Below are 18,815 nucleotides of genomic sequence, written 5' to 3' on the forward strand. Positions count from 1 at the left end.
ATGGTTAGTAGAGGCCGGTCTATGACCGGGCGAGCGGGGGTGCTCACGAAGTGACCTTCCCCAATCGTACCCAAGTTCCCGAGCCGAGGCAACTTTGGTGATGACGGACACGTGGCCTTTTGGCACCGAGTCAGGGTTTCCTAAATTTCCCAAATAAAATATTTAGGTGGCGACTCTGTATCTGGCAAAGCAGTCCATGTTTGGCACTTTTTTCAAAATCAGTTTTTCTCAAAACGATTTGCCGGATTTGGACTCTTTGGTTCAGACTTAGAACCGTGACGGACGAAAAGTCGAGTCCGAGCTGTAGCGAGGTCCCCCGCGGGCTTGTTACACCTAGCTAAGGAATTATGCAAACAAGCACTTCCTCATGTCTCACACTCAAGTGTGGAAACAGTAAGTGTTCAGACTTAGACAAGTTGGCAATACTAATAGATTTTTTAGCTACTAGGTGCTAATCTTTTCACTTAGTGTTAATAGATTTTGCAGCTTCTAAGCGCTAATCTTTTAACCTCAAGTGATACTTCAACGCACACAATTATAGTGCGTGGAATTTTGCTCTATTTACTCCCATCAGTTGGGTAGAGAGCAAAACATTGTTCATACTGACTACTCGTCTTACACTTAGTGACTAACTCATTTAAGCTTGCATTTCTTAGATGACGTGACTATTGAATGTTGCTTCATCCAATGATGCAACATTATTACAAGTCAAATTACAAAGTCAATCCGTGCAGCTCAATAGTCAAGATCATATCTAGATCTATTGAGGGCTTACTCATTTCACAACTCCAAACTCGCCAATCAAAATTACTTAGCATGCCGCTAACCATAGTGCACACATAAGTTTTTATTGCACCTAACAAGGCAACAAAACCATGACGACTTTGAGTCATGTTTCCTTACTTTGGCATAATTAAGGTCTGACCTAAAGTCTCTAAGACTTTCTACTCATCTAAAGAATAGGATCACATTGTTTACATTTGAACACCTCTACTAAGTCTAGGTCAACCAAATTAACTTTCATAAGTTAAGTCAATTTAGAGAGAGAAAAAAAAATGCGCATTGGGATTAATTTGATTAGCATATTCTAATATAATTTTGTTGCAAAAATCTAAATTAAATAGTGACAATATTACACAAGTCGCACGATCGAAAATCCATTATGCTCGTAATCATTTCTTGCGCCATAACTGACAATTATCCAGAATTTAGTTTAATTCATGGACAAAATTACTTGTTTCCACTTTTCAAAAAACACTTTTCAGAAAATTCTACTTTCTTATTTTCCGTGTTTTTTTGTTTTTACTGAATTTTTTAAATATTTTAAGCAATTTTTTTACTTTTTAGACACACCTAACATAAATACACCTACAAAGTAAAAAAATTGTAAAAAAAATCTTTTAAAAATTCACTAAATACAAAAAAATACAAGAATTCAGTACATTATTTGTATTTTTATGTATTTATTAATTTTTTAAAATATTTTTTCATAATTTTTTTACTTTTTAGATATATCTAAGTAAGGTGCATCTAAAAAAGTAAAAAAAAATGTTTAAAATTTAAAAAATATTCAATAAAAACAAAAAAACACAAAAACCAAAAAAGTCAGTTTTCAAAAAACTTAATCCAGAAAATTTAAACCAAACACACTGATTAGTTTTCGGAAGTAAATCTACAAAGATTTCTCTCAACTGAACAACCTTCCACTAACTATGGCATGTCTAAAGCATAAAATATTAATTCCATACAATAGCATCTTAATGTAAATTTACAATCAACTCATGCTATATTTCATTTAATAATGGAATAAAACTAATCATGCTTCTTTAATCACAACATATTACAAACTCTAGGCATAAAACAACAATATGCTTTGTTTAATATTCAGACTATGCCATAACAGAAAGCACATCACTTCTGAAATTTTTCTAGAACTTTCTGAAATTTTAAATAATTAATAAACACACATAAAATCAGAAATAAATATTTCAGAATCTGGTAAAATGCAACAATCATACCAGTAAATAGTAAACCATTACAGTAGTCTACAGTAAAAATTTCAACTCCAGAAACTTAGTCATGTAACACCAGAAGCATTTTAAAGCAGAAATAATGAATTATTATTTCAGGAAAAATATCTTGTATTTTCATAATATTTGGAAATTTTAACAATAGATAAAACATGTAATTCTGAGTCTAACTGTATCAACCACGCTTAAAACAAGGCTATAATGAATGACTTATGACCATTTAAAGCAATTATGGATTTTTTAAAACAAACAAACAGAGCCTTACATCTAGCAGCCAAGCCAGTCAAGCTGGCGTGAAAAATGGTGTGGGGCAGCTCGGCGCGGTTCGTCGCGCTTGTGGCAGCGCACATGACGCACACGTGGATAGCTGTCACAACCCAAACCCGCCCCTATAGGTTTAGCGTCGTAACCGGCCAGTAATCCTTAGATTACTAAAGGCCTCTTAACATAATGACATATAATAAGGGGCTACAGAAGCAAATATAGAAATATATATTGTCCATAGAGTTGTGTTACGTAAGTGAGTCAAAAGTTTTTAAAACAAACTTATATATATATATATGACGTCATAAATATTAGTCTTACGTCACTAAAGCCACATGTACAGAACTTTCCAAAACATATTCAAACAAAACATAAACATCCGAAGGTACAAAAGAAATTCCCAAGACTCAAAAACTTGCTTAGATCTCAAAGGAGAACATCCACGGGAGGCACGATGGTTGGCTGACACCAAAACTTGCTAAGTAGCAACTTAGGCCTGGTCACGCGTATGCTCACCTACATACATAATAAATAAATAGTGAGCGAGAGCCTAGTGAATAATAACAGAGTAAAGGGTTTTGATGAATGATGATGTCCACAACATTGTCATAAATAAGAATTTATATCATAAACAAATTTACATTCATATTCTTTTTCAAGTCAATAGCAGAAATCAGAATACATATTTAATCTCACATCCATTAGCGCTAATAGATCACATACGGGGCATTGAAGATCATACTTCTCAGTCTCATAAAGGAACCTCCAACCGGGTACAGATAACTTGTCAGTCCCATAAAGGAACCTCCGATTGGGTACAGATAACTTGTCAGTTCCACAAAAGAACCTCCAGACCAGGTACGGATAACTTGTCAGTTCCATTAAGGAACCTCCGGCTGGGTATAGATAACTTGTCAGTTCCATAGAGGAACCTCCAGACCGGGAACAGATAACTTACTCGAACCCCGAATGCTTATTAAAATCGGACAATCATTCATAGTACAAACATAACATTTCATAGAACGGATTTTATTCCTTATACAGAAATTAAGTAAGGTTGTACATAACTTTACTAAGTTATTACTCACTATTAACAGATGGTTTCAAGGCAATAGACAGAATAGGCAAATCAGACGTCTTGTGGTGTGTGACCTACACAGTTACAGAACGAACATATACTGAATTACACACCTGGAAACATTAACTTAGTCATTTCTTATCTTGGTGTGTTTCCACTTCTTATCCTCATTATTATGCCTTAATCATGGTCTAGGAATGCCTAAGATGAAATGTGGATACCAAAATGTACTTTGGAACCCTTAACAAAACTTGCTGAAAACAGGGGTCCCGCTTGAGCGTAACTTCTTTCGCTCGAGCGGACATGCAAAATGTGTGTGGTCACTCGAGTGCAACTTTTGTCACTCGAGCGATCTGTAAATTCCGCAAAAGTACTGGTTGCTTGATTTTTCCTCTTGATGCTCGCTCGAAGCTCGCTCGAGGGTGAGACTCATGTCCTCGCTCGAGCGCAACTTTTGTCGCTCGAACGGTCTGCAAAAACACGTAAACTTCTGGGAGCTTGCATTTCATGCTCGAGCTAACTTTTGGTCGCTTAAGCGGAGGTGCAAGATCACAGAGTAGTCGTTCGAGCGCAGGTTCTGTGGCTCGAGCGGAGAGGTAGAATCTGGAATTTCCAGAATTATACACTTTGAAACTCATCATTTTGGGTCAAAACTCTAGAAAACATTTAAAAACTTGCAGATTATTATAAATTGAAGATCATTTTCCCAAATTAAGGTCCAAAAGTATGCCAATTGCTCAAAACTCAAACTTGAAATTGGGAAAACATGTCATTACATACCATGCAGGCAAAGATACAAGCTCAAGCTTTCAAAACATGACTAAATGAGGCAAATTGGTGGAAAAACAAGATGAATTCTCAAAACTAAAATAAACTCGACACATGCAAGTGGAAATTCTTTGGAATCAACTCAAAATGCTATGATACATGCATGCATGCATGCATGATTTGAGTTACAATTCTATAATACTAGTTCATTCTCATTTCATTCCACCTCCTTTACTTGAATTCTTACAAAAACTAACTCAATTACACAACTAAGGGTTGGATTTCTTACCTTAGTTGCTCAATAATGCTCTCTAGGGTTAATTGATTGAAGTTCCTAGCCAAATCTCCAAATTCTCAAGCAATTCTTTTGGTTGAAGTCACTTCCCTCTTACTCTCTCTCTCTACACATTTTTCAGCTCAAGCAAGAGGAAATGAGAGTGTAAAAAGTGTATATGAGGTATTGAGGTGGCCTTATATAGGCTTGATCAAAAAGATTAATTAATTAGCTTACCACTAATCTAATGGGTACAATTTATTCTAACTAATTTGTTTCGAATCAAATTTCAATTGAACCTACCATAATGTTCTAAAAATTTCAAATAACACATACACCAAGTTAATTTCATGATTGGATGCCGATAAGGCCTTTAATTCACAAAATATAATAGAATTTCAAACAGATATTCTTACACTAGACAGATAGAGACACAAATAATGCAATGCACAAATAATTAACTCAGGATTTCGTCTTAATTACGTATTAGGCTTATTTAATCGTGGATTAACATTAATCAGAGGTTGGGGTTGTTACAACAACACGGATAACGCACGCGTGGGCGGCGTATACGGCGCGTGTGCACTAGTGGGATGCGTGGCAGGCCCGTCGCAAGCGCTGGCGGCGTCAGCTAGCGCGTGAGGCACATACGTCGCCTCCTAGGCTGATTTCTGGTTCAATTTTGGTACTGTCAAACTTCATTTTTCAAAATAAAAACAATGGTGGTCTTAAAAATGACATTTAACAAACACAAATAATGGGGTGTATCACACTCTCTCTTTAATGAGAGTGGAAGTACAGAAACTTTGTACTTTCTCTTCTTCCTTAAGCCACCAAAAAATCAAAACAAACCTAAATTAGGGTTTGATTTTTCTCATCAACTGTAAGTCCAAATCTAACAAATAATATATGGTTTCGAAGGTCTCAAAATGAGGATTCTAAATATGCAAGATTCGTACACTGAAATTAAAGCATGTAAAACCATCATGCAAACAAAGTTTCAAAAATATAAAGTGGGTCTCCATTTTTCTTGAAATCTAACCGTTGGATTTTCATGAAACTTTGCAGATATGTTCTACATGAAATGTACTACAACATATGTGAATTTCAGGTTGATCGGAGAAAGTTTGAAAAAATATTAATTTTTCATGCATATACCATGTATATATATAATTATATACATATTTTAATGCACAAAAAACAAGCACGAAAATACCCATTTAAGGCTCTGATACCAATGTTAGATATAGATAACGCAGCGAGTAAAAAGATTAAAACCATACCTTATGTGATATAATCCGAAACGAAGAACCTTGTGGGTAAATCACGTGCTTCATAACCACGAACTAAGAATACCCAGCAATGGAGTGATAACACCGTATGAGTATCACCCACTCAAATCACAGTGCAAAGGCTGTATCGTTGTTCTAATGAGAGAGAGTTAGAGAGAGAGTGTGAAAAAAATATTATGGGTAAAAAACACATAACGTGTAACGCCCCGACCCTTCACATGTCATCGATATTGTCCGCTTTGGGCCACACCCGCACGGATTTGTTCTTCCCAGTGGATCACCCATCCCAGAACTACTCCAGCCTAAGCACGCTTAACTGGGGAGTTCTAATAGGGATCTCACCACCCGGGAAAAGGCCTCGCTGCTATATAAGGGTCTAGGTTTTTACTTTTATTGCTCAAGAACTCCCCTTCCATTCCCAATGCGGGACACCGGGGCCTTACAATCCACCCCCCCATAAGGCTGCACATCCCCGTGCAGTAGTCTTCCAGCTCGCAAGCCTGCCCATATGCACCAAGAGACGTCAGGGGCCCACACTCGGTACTCTGGAGAGTCGGCTCTGATATCATTTGTAACGCCCTGACCCTTCACATGTCATCGATATTGTCCGCTTTGGGCCACACCCGCACGGATTTGTTCTTCCCAGTGGGTCACTCATCCCAGAACTACTCCAGCCTAAGCACGCTTAACTGGGTAGTTCTAATAGGGATCTCACCACTCGGGAAAAGGCCTTGATGCTATATAAGGGTCTAGGTTTTTACTTTTATAGCCCAAGAACTCCCCCTCCATTCCCGATGTGGGACACCGGGGCCTTACATAACGTATATGATATTTTGTATAATTCAAATATGTAATCAGATATATAACCATCTATCCATATCTCCTTTGGATAGGATAAATGTAGATAGATAGAGGGTTATCCTAACAAATAGGATAATCAAGAAATCAAATTCAAATTACATAGATAATTTGAATGGGTCATGGGTCATGCTACATGGGTGTCCAAATCTGTGTCCAATACCTGGCCCAATTTCCAACACTCTCATAGGTGATCAAATTTGACTAATAAGAGAGCACTTCTACTCGATATTTCAAATATGATGTGACATTTTAATAGTTATATTTTGATATCGAATATCAATTTCACCTGATGTGTCAAAAATTGATGTGACATTATGCTAATTTTGATATGTTTTTACTTCATACATTTTTTTTTTTTGAAATAGAAGAGTTTCTATGTAAAATAAAGGAGTTCAAACTTAAAAAATAATAAAATAATAGATTTGACATATCGGGTAAAGAGCTTTCATGTCAAATTGACATATGCTAATTTACCACCTAAGAGTACCTTCATCCGATATTTCAAATATGACGTGGCACACTACCAATCATATTTTGACATCAAGTATCAATTGCACCCGGTGTCCCAAAAGTTGATGTGACATTTGACATAACCGCTTTATGTCAATTTTGACATGTTCTTACTTCATGCCTTTTTTTTGAAATAAAAAAGCTGCTATATAAATTATAAGAGTTAAAATTTAAAAAATAATAGAATAATAGATTTGATATATCGGGTGGAGAGTTTTCATGTCAAATTGACATATGCCAATTTGCCACCTTTGTCTTCAAAAAAATTTGACATACCAAGTTTTGAAGGTTTGGATGGAGTCTAGGGGTGTGCACGCTACGGTTTGAGAGCAAAATTATAAATCGAATGGTGGATTGGCAAATCACGGTTTGGGCGATTTTGGGTAGATTGAAGAATATTCTAACAAATTATCAAACATTTTCATAATATATAATACTAATTTACATAATATTTTTCGTATATATAATACAAACTAATTTTACATAATATTTTTCATATATATAACTATTAATTTGTAACAAATTTCACATCTTAAATATCTCTTACAACTCATTTTTACTTTGATATTTTATTAGAAGTTAAAAATATATATATGTATTAGATATAACGGAACAGAGCGGTTTCGAAGGCGAATTAAATGGTGTGAATGGATACAGATCAATAAAATTTTAGTGAATTGAATGGTACATAACCCTAGGTGGAGATGCTCTGAGTCTTTAAAAAAATCTGCCATATCAAATTTTAAAAGTTTGGCTGAAAATGCTCACTAATTAATAATGCTGACAATAATTTGTTGTCCTATCTTGTCCCGCCGTATCGAAAATGTTTGTTGCATTTTCTAACTTTTAATACTAATTAGATATTTATTATCAACTTTTTTTTTTTTTCTTAAGAGATCTTTAAAACTAAAAATATTGCTGATCTATTAAAATTTCTTGTAAAATAGTCAATATTAAATAATATTTTATTAGTTTTAATTTTTTGATTTTTTTTTCTTTTGTAGAAGCAATTTTACAGGTATTGTTGCATTTAAAAAATAATCTAATTTTTTCATGTTATACATTTTGTCAATTGAGTGTTTTTATTTCATCTATTTACGTTTCTTCTTTTAAAAATTCAATTCCTAAAAACAAATCTAACCCATGCAAAAATGTCATACTGCTAAAACTTTAAGAACTCGGACAATTTTTTAACACTATCACCATCTAATAATTTTAATTTTAATTTTTTAAGTAGAGAATAAATAATATCCTAATACATTCAAAAGTAAATTTTTTTTAAAAAGGTATTTTTTTTTATTTGAAAGATTATAGCACATGTGCTATTTATTTTTTGTTTAACCTAATAGAATTTAAGAAAACAACACAAGTGGCTTGATTTTTATTTTTGATTTGACCATGAGGCCTGATTCACTTTATTTTTTGGACCAAAAAAGTAAATACGTTTTGGGCTTTAACAATGTAGAACCATTACTAAAGGTCATTCAATAGAGCAAAATTCTATGTCTTTTTCGCTAAAAAGTATAGTGACACTATTTTATTGTTGACGTTTAACATATGAAAAATGTTAAATACAAAATATATTCAAAATTTAAAACATGTAAATTAGATTCATTCTAGTTTGATTTGATCCAAACCACACATTCAAATACTTTCTTGGGCACGTAGGCTTTTGTTGTGCAAAAACATGTACATGATACTAGTTCATTTATTATAATGTATTTTGTTACAATAAAGCCTAATTGTGCCATTCCCAGTAAAGATCAAATACAACATACTATTATTATAGAGAGATAAGTGAGAAAAAACTCTGCAACAAATACAAGTAACATAAATCAATAGATTCAAATCTTGACCCCATATTGAAATGCAGGTGTTTTGACACTAGTTTATTAAAATGTGAATGAGAAATTCACAACATTATTGACTAAGTTGGTCCAATTAGGGCTTTCAATATAAGCCAATATGTATCGGAAACGTCAATTGATACTGTATTGGTGATACCGATATATCAAATACAAAAGACAATGCTTGTTAAATAGAAAGTCCAGACCATTGAAATTTCATGTGTGTAGTTTCATCAAGTCTGTCTTTCATCTCTGGTAATAGCTTGTTCTTCCGATCTCCCACAAGACCTAGCCTAAAGTACGAGCTCTTGGTAAAGCCAGACCATGGATCTTCACCATCTTTGTTCACTTCCAAGCTCTTCAGCTTCCCTATGTTGCACCATCGTACAATCTTGTCAGCCACTCCATTGTCGGCCAAAGGTCGGCCAAGAAATGAAGCCAGCTTCATGACTTCTCCTTTTGGGTCTCTCTTCAATCTTCATATTTGAAGAACAATAGCTATTGAAAATATAAATAATAAAATTATTTTTAAGTTATTAGACGTGTTAGTGAATAATAATTTAACGTAAGGATCAATTAAAACTATAAAGACCAGAATGACATAATGGGCAAACTATAAGGACTATCGCCGGAATTTATCTCAAAAAAATGTGGTAAGAATAATTTTAAAAATAGACAATTTAATATTTTTGAAGAAAAATGTAATAACATAATATGGCTACAATCATTGGATCAATCAAAATTTTCATGTACTATTTATTCGTAGAGACCTACAAAATGCATGGTTCAGAGTATTGAAATGACACCTATAATGGTCTCATAGGCTCAATTGTACTGTTAGTAAACATTTGTAAACTACACCGGTCTAGGTCATGCTCGTAAGCCCACCATGAGTCCTTTTTGATTTCTTCCCAGACACACATGCAGGAAGACGAGAAGACTATGGTATTCCGAAAGAACCGAAAGGGTGACGCTAGGAAGTGCAGTTTTTAATGATCCAAACTGTTAGCTGCTGGGCCCACATACCCAAACTGGACCCATCCAGTCCTCTACAAGCCAAGAGAGTGAATTACATACTAGTCCTTGTAATTTAGGTAAAATTCCACATTGGCACTTGTAATTTTAATTATGTCAATTTTAACCCTACACCACCATTTTTTTTTTCCTTTCAATTTAATTCCTTTGTTAAAATCCATTAAAAGTACTAATGGAAGATGTCCACCATGCCATTTTTTGAAACATAAATAAAAGTATAAGGTTAACAACAATGATTTATCCCACTAAAAATATCACCACTAATAGCACTAATGCATTAAAAAGGTAAAAAAAAAAAAAAAAAAAATACAACTCCAAGACCAAAACATCACATCATTAATGGCGGGACCCACTGCCACCTAATTAGTGGTAGCACTAATTAGTGGGAGCAAGCATTTTTCTAAGGTTAAAATTGATACAATTAAAATTATAAAGACTAAAGTAAAATTTTCTTGAAATGGACTAATGGAACAAATTTACACATAAAATTACCTCTATTAAAAAAAAAAAAAATTTGAGATGAGTTGGTGGAGTACTTTTTGAGGACTCTTCAAGCTCTCATTCCAGAATTGAAGAACATGTTCATGGAAAGGACCAAAGGTATGAAAACTATTGCAGAAGCTCTCGAAGGCTTCATCGAATGGAAATGGGCCTTGCTTGGGCGATCTCTTGGTGTTCATGAAGTGCCACAACGACACAAACACGTCCTTAGGATCTCTAATTATATACACAATCTTACAGCTTGAAGTCTTTGATTGATTCTGGTAAGAGAGAGTATGAGACATAGGTTTGGAAGAGCCGTGGAGAGGCCATGTTTGGCAGATCAAACTTTCCATTTTTCTGCAAACCTGTAAAAGAAGATGACATACAAATAAAGATGGAGAAATTACTTGTCAGTGCATAGCTAAAAAAATATTTTCAAAGCAGTAATATTTTTGTATAAATATTAGTATGTAAAATTATAATTTTTTTCATGATTTTGTAATTAAATTTTAAAGACATCACTAACAAGGAATATTTCCAATAAAAATTTCATACGTAATTTTCAGTGCAAATGATGTGATATTGATATTTTTTAATTATAAATCTTAGTGCTGGATCATCCATAACCAAATCTTAATTTATACAAAATAATCTATTCGGACAGGTTGCTGTTGGGCTTTGTCACTTATCCTATTTTCACGATTTCAATCTTTTATTTTAGGGAAATTTAGTGTAACATCTCATAATTATGTTCTAAGATTGATAGTAGATCAGTGTTTAGAAGCAACGGCGAAAAAATAAATAAAAAATTAAATTTCCAACTCACCATATGGTCAAAAATGTTGTGATAAAATTTTAAAAGAAAATTAAAAAATTGGTTGTAATACATTTCCCAAGCGAAAAGGCTTTTTCAAAAAATGCAGAAAATATAAATTGAAGCCTTGGAAAAAGAACAAAACTTTTTCAAAAAAGAAAAAGTATATTCGAAAAAAGAAACCAACAAGTGTTTCAAAAAAGAAAATTTGTAAATGTTACGTTTGTAACGAAGAAGGTCACTATGCAACTGAATGCCCAAAAAGGAGAAAAAGTACAAAGAAAATGATCAAAATTCTTGAAGAATAAGATTTTGAAATAATATATGGCGAAGAAATTTCTGGTGAAGAAGAAATCTTATACGAAATTTCTAGTGATGAAGAAAGTTCAGATGAATAACTAATCTTCATGATGACTAATATTAATAGTCAAGAAATATCTCAAGAAGTAGATAGTATATCTCTAGAAGAATTACAAGCCATTCGACTTGGAGATGTAATCAGAGAAGAAAAAGCTTTTACCGAAGAATTAATAAAATTCAAAAAAATGCAAGAAGTTACTGTGCCAGAAATTTACAAACTTTCAAAATTCAACTTCTTTCAGCAATAGTGTTTGAACAATACAGTGGTAACACTCAAGCAAACTGGTTGGAAGAAGGAAATATTGATATTCCTTTTTTTGATAAGAAAAAGGTTACAAGATGGGAAAAAAAAAAATTCTGAGATTTAATATATTCATATTGGATTAATACATGTAACCATAACAGTCTTATTCCGCCAAGGGATAGATACTTTTATTTTGGCAGTAATCTTTGATAAAAGATTTTTCGACCTAATGAAAGTAATCGTTGGAAGAATTCAATCTAATTTGGTTAATGGCGTAGTTTGGTTTAATGTTAGACCAAATTTCTTTATTTCCATAAATGATCCTAATTTTGAGGACACAGTTCGAATAAGAGTTAAAACACAAGGATTAGGAATGAAATCGAATTCTTATAATTTGGCTATTCGTTGGAAAACAATTCACGAATTGACCAAATTTCCTGAAACAAAAATAAGATCAAATGATAATAGAATTGTTGAAAATTTTGAACCTAGATCATTTGACACGGTAATCCAACCACGTCTAATGAATTGGAGCGATTTAGAAGTCCCTCGACAATGGTTAATCTATGACCTAGTGGAACAAGGAGAATCTTCTAAAACAAAAAATCCTGAACAAACGCAAATACAAGCGTAAGGAAAAAATTTATATATTCAAAATACAGTTTCACAAATTAAAAGATCAACTTCTGTATTTGAAAAAGATTTTCCTAACAAATCATTGTCAAAATTAAGCATTGGTGAATCAAGTAATAATTCTAATCAAGAATCTATTACTTCAACAAATGTTTAGATTCCTATTTTTCCAGGAAGAAGAAGACAATTTGAACATATTAAGTCCACATATATGTATCATTTTCAAACAAAAAATGATGATATTATTTTTTCTCCTAGCCAAGGAAAGAGAAGATACACATATGTATTGGGAATATTTAATTTTGCAGGTTATAAACCCTATAGCCTCAGTGTTCTCATAGACACAGAAGTTACAATCAGCTCATGTAAATGGAATGCCATACCAAAATAAAAATGGACATTAATGAAACATCCAATTTTGGTTACTGGAATTAATGGCAACCATACTTCCATACAATTCAAGGCTAAAAATATAGCTATTAGGTTAAATGATAGCAAGTTTATCATACCAAAAATTCTATGCTTTCCTTATATGCATGGCGATTTTCTTCTTGGAAATAATTTTATCTATAAATACCTTCCGATGCAAATACAAGAAAAAGTCATTTCATTAAGTATAAACAATGTCTTAATTCATATTCCCTTGTTAGAATAACATAAATATATTTGTGATAAAGAGTTTGTGCCCGTTTCGCATGGTGATTTAACTCCCATCATCAAAAATATTGATGAATCACATTGGATTTATAAAATTTTGGAAGAAAATTTTAGTGAAAATCCATTAAAATTATGGCAATGTAATCCATGTTATTGTAGTTTGACATTAAAAGACCCTAATGTTATAGGTGTAGATGAATTTGATATTCAACTTCAGGAACTTTTAGATAAAAAGTTAATTGAAGAAGCTAGAAGCCCTTACTCTAGTCCAGCTTTTATGATAAGAAACCATGCTGAAATTAAAAGAGAAAAAGTCAGAATGGTAGTCAACTATAAACGGCTAAATGAAAATTTAGAATTTGATGGATATTTTATTCCAAGAAAAGATGTTTGGATTAACTTAACCAAAGGATCACAAATCTTTAGCAAATTTGATTGTAAGAGTGGATTTTGGCAAATTCAATCGATTGAAGAGTCAAAAAACTTGACAACTTTCAGTACACCTAGAGGACATTACCACAAGAATGATATGCCTTTCGAGTTAAATATAGCACCACAGTTATTTCAACGGTGGATAAATACAATTTTTAAAGATCTTAAAGATTGTTGTGTAGTTTGTATTGATGACATACTTATCTTCTCTAAAACCCCGGAGGAGCATAAGAAACATATAAAATTACTTTGTGCAAAATTCCAAAAACATGGAATTATGTTGTCACCAAAAAAGATTGAATTGAATTTTTGGGAATAATTTTAAACTAGAAATGTTTAAAATTACAAGAACATATTGTGTCTAAATTACGAGATTTTCCTGATACTCTTGAAAATATAACACAATTACAGAGTTTATTAGGTATTTTAAATTATGGACAAAATTTTATCAAAAATCTTTCAAAAATAGAAATTCCTTGGTTAACCAAATTAAGGAAAAATGTTATTTTTGAATGGACAGTAGAAGATATCGCTTTAATTAAACAAATTAAGGAAAATGTTAAAACTTTACTTGATGTTTATCTTCCTAAAACAAGTGATAAATTAATTTTAGAAACAAATGCCTCAGAAGCATGCTGGGGATGTGTTCTTAAAGCAATACCATGTAACTTATGGCATGATAAAGAGATACCTTTATTAGAAAATGGGATTAGACCAAGAAAAAATCCAACCCCCATAAAATTATAAAAAGAAGAACTAATTTGTGGATATAATTTTGGAACATTTAAACCAAATGAACAGAAATATATTATTTTTGAAAAAGAATTACTTGCAATAAAATTTGCAATAAAAAGTTTTCATATTTATTTAGCCCAGGAAATTTTATTATATGCACTGATAATAAGGCAGTAAGAGTTTCTTGATCAATAAAAAACCTATTGAGTAAGGAAGAAGATTAGTCTGATATAATAAAATTTTTGAATATACTTTTGAGGTACAACACTTTAAAGGTACTAATAATTTTCTTGTATATTTTCTTAGTAGGAATTGTTTCAGAAAATTAAATTACTAAACAAGTAATTTTAATTTTTGCAAAAGATCTCTAGACCAAGAGGAAAAAATGGACAAGGGTAAGCAACCCGCTCAAGGAGATTGGGTGACAATTGCTAAAAAAGCAATCCCAGACAAGAAAAAGTTTATGTTGTGTTTGTAGGAAGACAACCTGGAATTTATACAGAATGGAATGATTACAATAAGCAAGTTTGGGGATTTCAAAGAGCACGCTTTAAATCCTATGATAGAATGACCAAAGCTAAAAAGGCATTTTACAGTGCACCAGCTATGCCTGTTTATCAAAATAATTTTTGTCAAATGAGAATTAACCTAGTTCCAACTAATATTCAGACATCTAAACCAGATGAATTTGAAACAAAAGATTTTTCAACCCTGGTATATCCAGAGAAATTTATACAGAACTCAATAAGGTTTGGAAAACTCACATTGCAGATAACAAAGTGAAAACACATGGGAGTTCTGGCCAATAAATTAGCTGAGCAAACAGTTAAGTTAAAAGATTTGCAAAATTTTTGTTTTAATATCCTTAAACAAATGAATTGGAATGAAAATTTTAATTTCGAAAAAATAAACAATTTTCTTCAGCTATCAGACTTCATATCAGATGAGTTTTCTGATCCAGCTTTTGAACAAATAAAAAGAATTTGTCTTTCTGAAAAAGTAAGAACGTTGCTTCTAAAAGAAATTTTTTCTGTTAATCAAAAATTGAGTTGAGGATCATTGTGATAAGATTACACAAATCTTAGAATGATCTTATCATAAATTAAATTTTAAAGATAGAATTCCCAAAATAACCATCCTGGCAAACCATGACATGTGGTTTTTTTAAAGATATAGATTAGGGAATAACTAATCAAGTTATTTTCCAAATTTTAGATCCAATCTAGTGGATAGAATATCCAATGATCATAAAATCAATGCTCTCTTGGGTAGTAAAAGGCTTCCGATGGAGTAAATATTTTACTTTTTGGATCTCTAGCACAATTGGTTGGTGAGAAAAAGAACATTTTTTCCAACCATACCAGATTTGGTATCTTAAAGAAACTGAAGATTTTGAATTTGAAGATGATTATTTGGATGAAGATCGTAGGAGGGAGCGATTGGAAACTATTCAAAACTTCATTTAACAGAATATTGGGTAGACAGTCCAATAACTATTTCACAGGTAGCTTCTAATATCTATGGCTCAACAAAATTGCCATTCATGGTCATAGATAGTAGAATACTATTTGTCACTCATTTTCCCATAACATATCAAAGGTATCCTATACAAATTAATGAGGCTCTTGACATGTTATTAAGTCTCAAAAAGAGAAATAATTTGGATCTTCCGTTGGAACTAGCCATGACTGCAGATGATGTAGAACATTTTTGGAATGAGCGATACAGCTAGGATTCTGATTCCTCTCCATCAGAGACTGATGAAGAGTTTCACAATCTCATCAACAAGATGGAAGCATAGTGGACCCCACTATCACATGCAGCTGTCTCTTGATCGACTCCAACCTTATCTAGGACACGTGGAGCAACCTGAATTATTAGGCGGAAAGTGGTCGGACAAATCCTTTCAGCCAACTTTACAAGACAAAAAAGATCAGCCAAATCTTATCTGTTTTAGTTTATCCCTTTGAAAATCGAGGAGGGTAGACAGTCATGTATATTTGTATATAATTGTAGCTAAGTTGGGGGTTGTTAGAACCTCCATAACTATATGTCTAGAAGTCATGTATAATTGTCAAAGCCTAAGTCTAGGCTATTAAATTTTGTAGTATAGACTTTTGGAAAGCTTTGCAAATTTGGACGTATGTATTTGATAGTCCAACCAATTTTAGACTAGACTTTTTAGTTTTGTTTTTTTATGGAGTTGTGTTTTATAAATTGGCTTTCAAGCCAACATAATAAACAATGTAAATTCTCTCCATCCTTTTGTTGCCTTCTTCGTCTCTAACTTCTCTTAACTCCATAACTCCATCATAACTCCACAATAAAAATAATAGTAGAAAGCTCGTTTCCTAATATTTCTTTTTGTAGTTTAAGGTCCTTGAGCCATATTCTCTCTCTCTTTGGTTTCAAGGATGAGTGTTTCCACCGGAGACTAGACAACATTTGGTCCAAGTTTCCAAACCTTATATTTTCCCTGCGGCAATTCTGCTTGTCATCTTTTATTGTTGCGGTGGATGCTTTATCCCAACACTGAAATCTATCGTTTGTGGTTTGCGCCGCAGCACATTCAGTGCAGGGAAGCAAGTTGTGAAGATGATGAAAGCACCAAGAAGGAGTTATATGAAGATTCCTAGGCATGTTTTTGAAAGCAATCCCAGAGGTTACTTTCGTGGTCTCAGGGGAAAGCCGTAAATGAAATGAACGTGTATTTCTCTTATAATAAAGCCTTGTATACCTAGTACTCATTTGAACTATGTATGTTTGCTCTGTTATTAATCTATAGTTTGTTTGTGTATATTTCTTGTTTTCAATGCTCATCAACCATGATGTGCAGTGGTTTGGTTTTGAGTAAATTTTAAGCTCATCATGAGATTACAGATGTTTGGGGTTTGAAGGATTTTGACTTGTTTGCAATTTATTAAAAGAGTTTGAACTCAGTGAAATTCTCCTTTGAGTGAGTCTCTCTCTCTTTATATATATATATATATATATGTATATTGGTTGTTGTTGTTACTTATTTGAGTGATCGATTTGTATATTGCACATCATAATTGAGAAGGTAGAGAAATTTTCTAGTTTGAACCCAAAGGAATTCATGCGAAAACTAGAGAAATTCTCTGGCCTTCCCAGAATTTCTCTGGAGAGAATTTCCTCTAGATCAATGTTGAGGGACCTTAGACATTATGAAAATGTTAGATGTCCTTTACGCTATAAAATTTTAATACTAGGGACCATAAAAAAAATCCCCTTTATTTTATTCAATTATATATATAAAATTATTTATGTAAAAATTATATTAATTTGATACTCATAATCACAAGTTTTAATGATATTTGTCTACAAAAAATGACCATTTTTAGCTCTTGTATCATTTTGCTTTGTGTACTTTTAGTTTTCGTTTTGGAAGGACTTTTTTAGTCTGACTTTTTGGCTTGTTTGCTAAATTAGCTCCGTTTGGAAATAATTTTTTAGTTTTTTTTGAATTTTTTACTTTTTTAGAAAGAAAAAGTGAAATAATTATGATTTGAATATGACATTTTATCTTATTGACTTACTTAGCCTATTTTGCCTTTTTGTGTTTTTCTAGTTCTAACCTAAACCCAACTCACTTGCTAATTGACTCAATTTTGACATTTAATTTATATTTTTATCAATTTGATTAAATTGATAATGCCGTTAGGATTTTTGATGAAAAATGATCACTAAGTTGGTTAAAGTTAACTCACTAAATTAATTATGCTTATAATTTTATCTTTAAAAATATGGCACATATCACTCATGTAAATATTTTTTATTAAAAAAATATTAACAGATATAACTAATTGGACCAAATTAAAACAAAATAATAAATTCAAAATCAAAATTGAGTCAATCAAAATTAAAAAAATCAAAATGACACAATAGTCAAAATATAAAGACTAGTGATATAATTTATCCAAAAATAATAACAAAGATAATTCTAAAAATAATCGGTTCATTTTCTTTACAAACAAAACCGCTTAAATAATGATTTATATTTTTTAGATTAATCTGATATCAGTGGCAGAGGGAGTGTGCCCCCCTGGATTTTTTTTTTGTGGCAAATATAAAGAAAATATTTTAAATAGAAAATATAATAAAAATATTATTAGAGTGAAATGTCCATGACATTTTAAAAATTATGAGAACAATAATGGTTATTTTGATTGAAAATGAAGAGACTACTATAAACCATATTATCTATGAAAATTTTATGAATTTTTTGTAATATAATAGTGATGTCATTATTATTAACATGCAAGTATGAAATTTATTTACTATTAGTAATCTCACTATAAAGAAATCACACTATAAGTAATCTCACTATAAAGAAATAAAATTTATTGGATTGTTAGTTACATTTGACATGTGAGGTTCACTCTCTATGTGTTTATTTACTATTAGTTAGTGATATCACATAGTAATGATGACGTGGAATTACTGTTATATTGAATTTTTAATCAAATTTTGTATAAAA

The 18,815-nt window shown here is 32.2% G+C and overlaps 1 pseudogene; it reads right to left on the reverse strand.

Annotated features, from left to right (window-relative positions):
- Window positions 1-9,111: 9,111 nt before the first annotated feature.
- On the reverse strand, window positions 9,112-11,737 carry LOC145799309 (cytosolic sulfotransferase 5 pseudogene; annotated as a pseudogene).
- Window positions 11,738-18,815: the final 7,078 nt, after the last annotated feature.

The sequence above is a fragment of the Camellia sinensis genome, chromosome 9 (assembly GCF_055761805.1).
Source record: "Camellia sinensis isolate YWXY chromosome 9, ASM5576180v1, whole genome shotgun sequence".
Classification (NCBI taxonomy): Eukaryota; Viridiplantae; Streptophyta; class Magnoliopsida; order Ericales; family Theaceae; genus Camellia; species Camellia sinensis.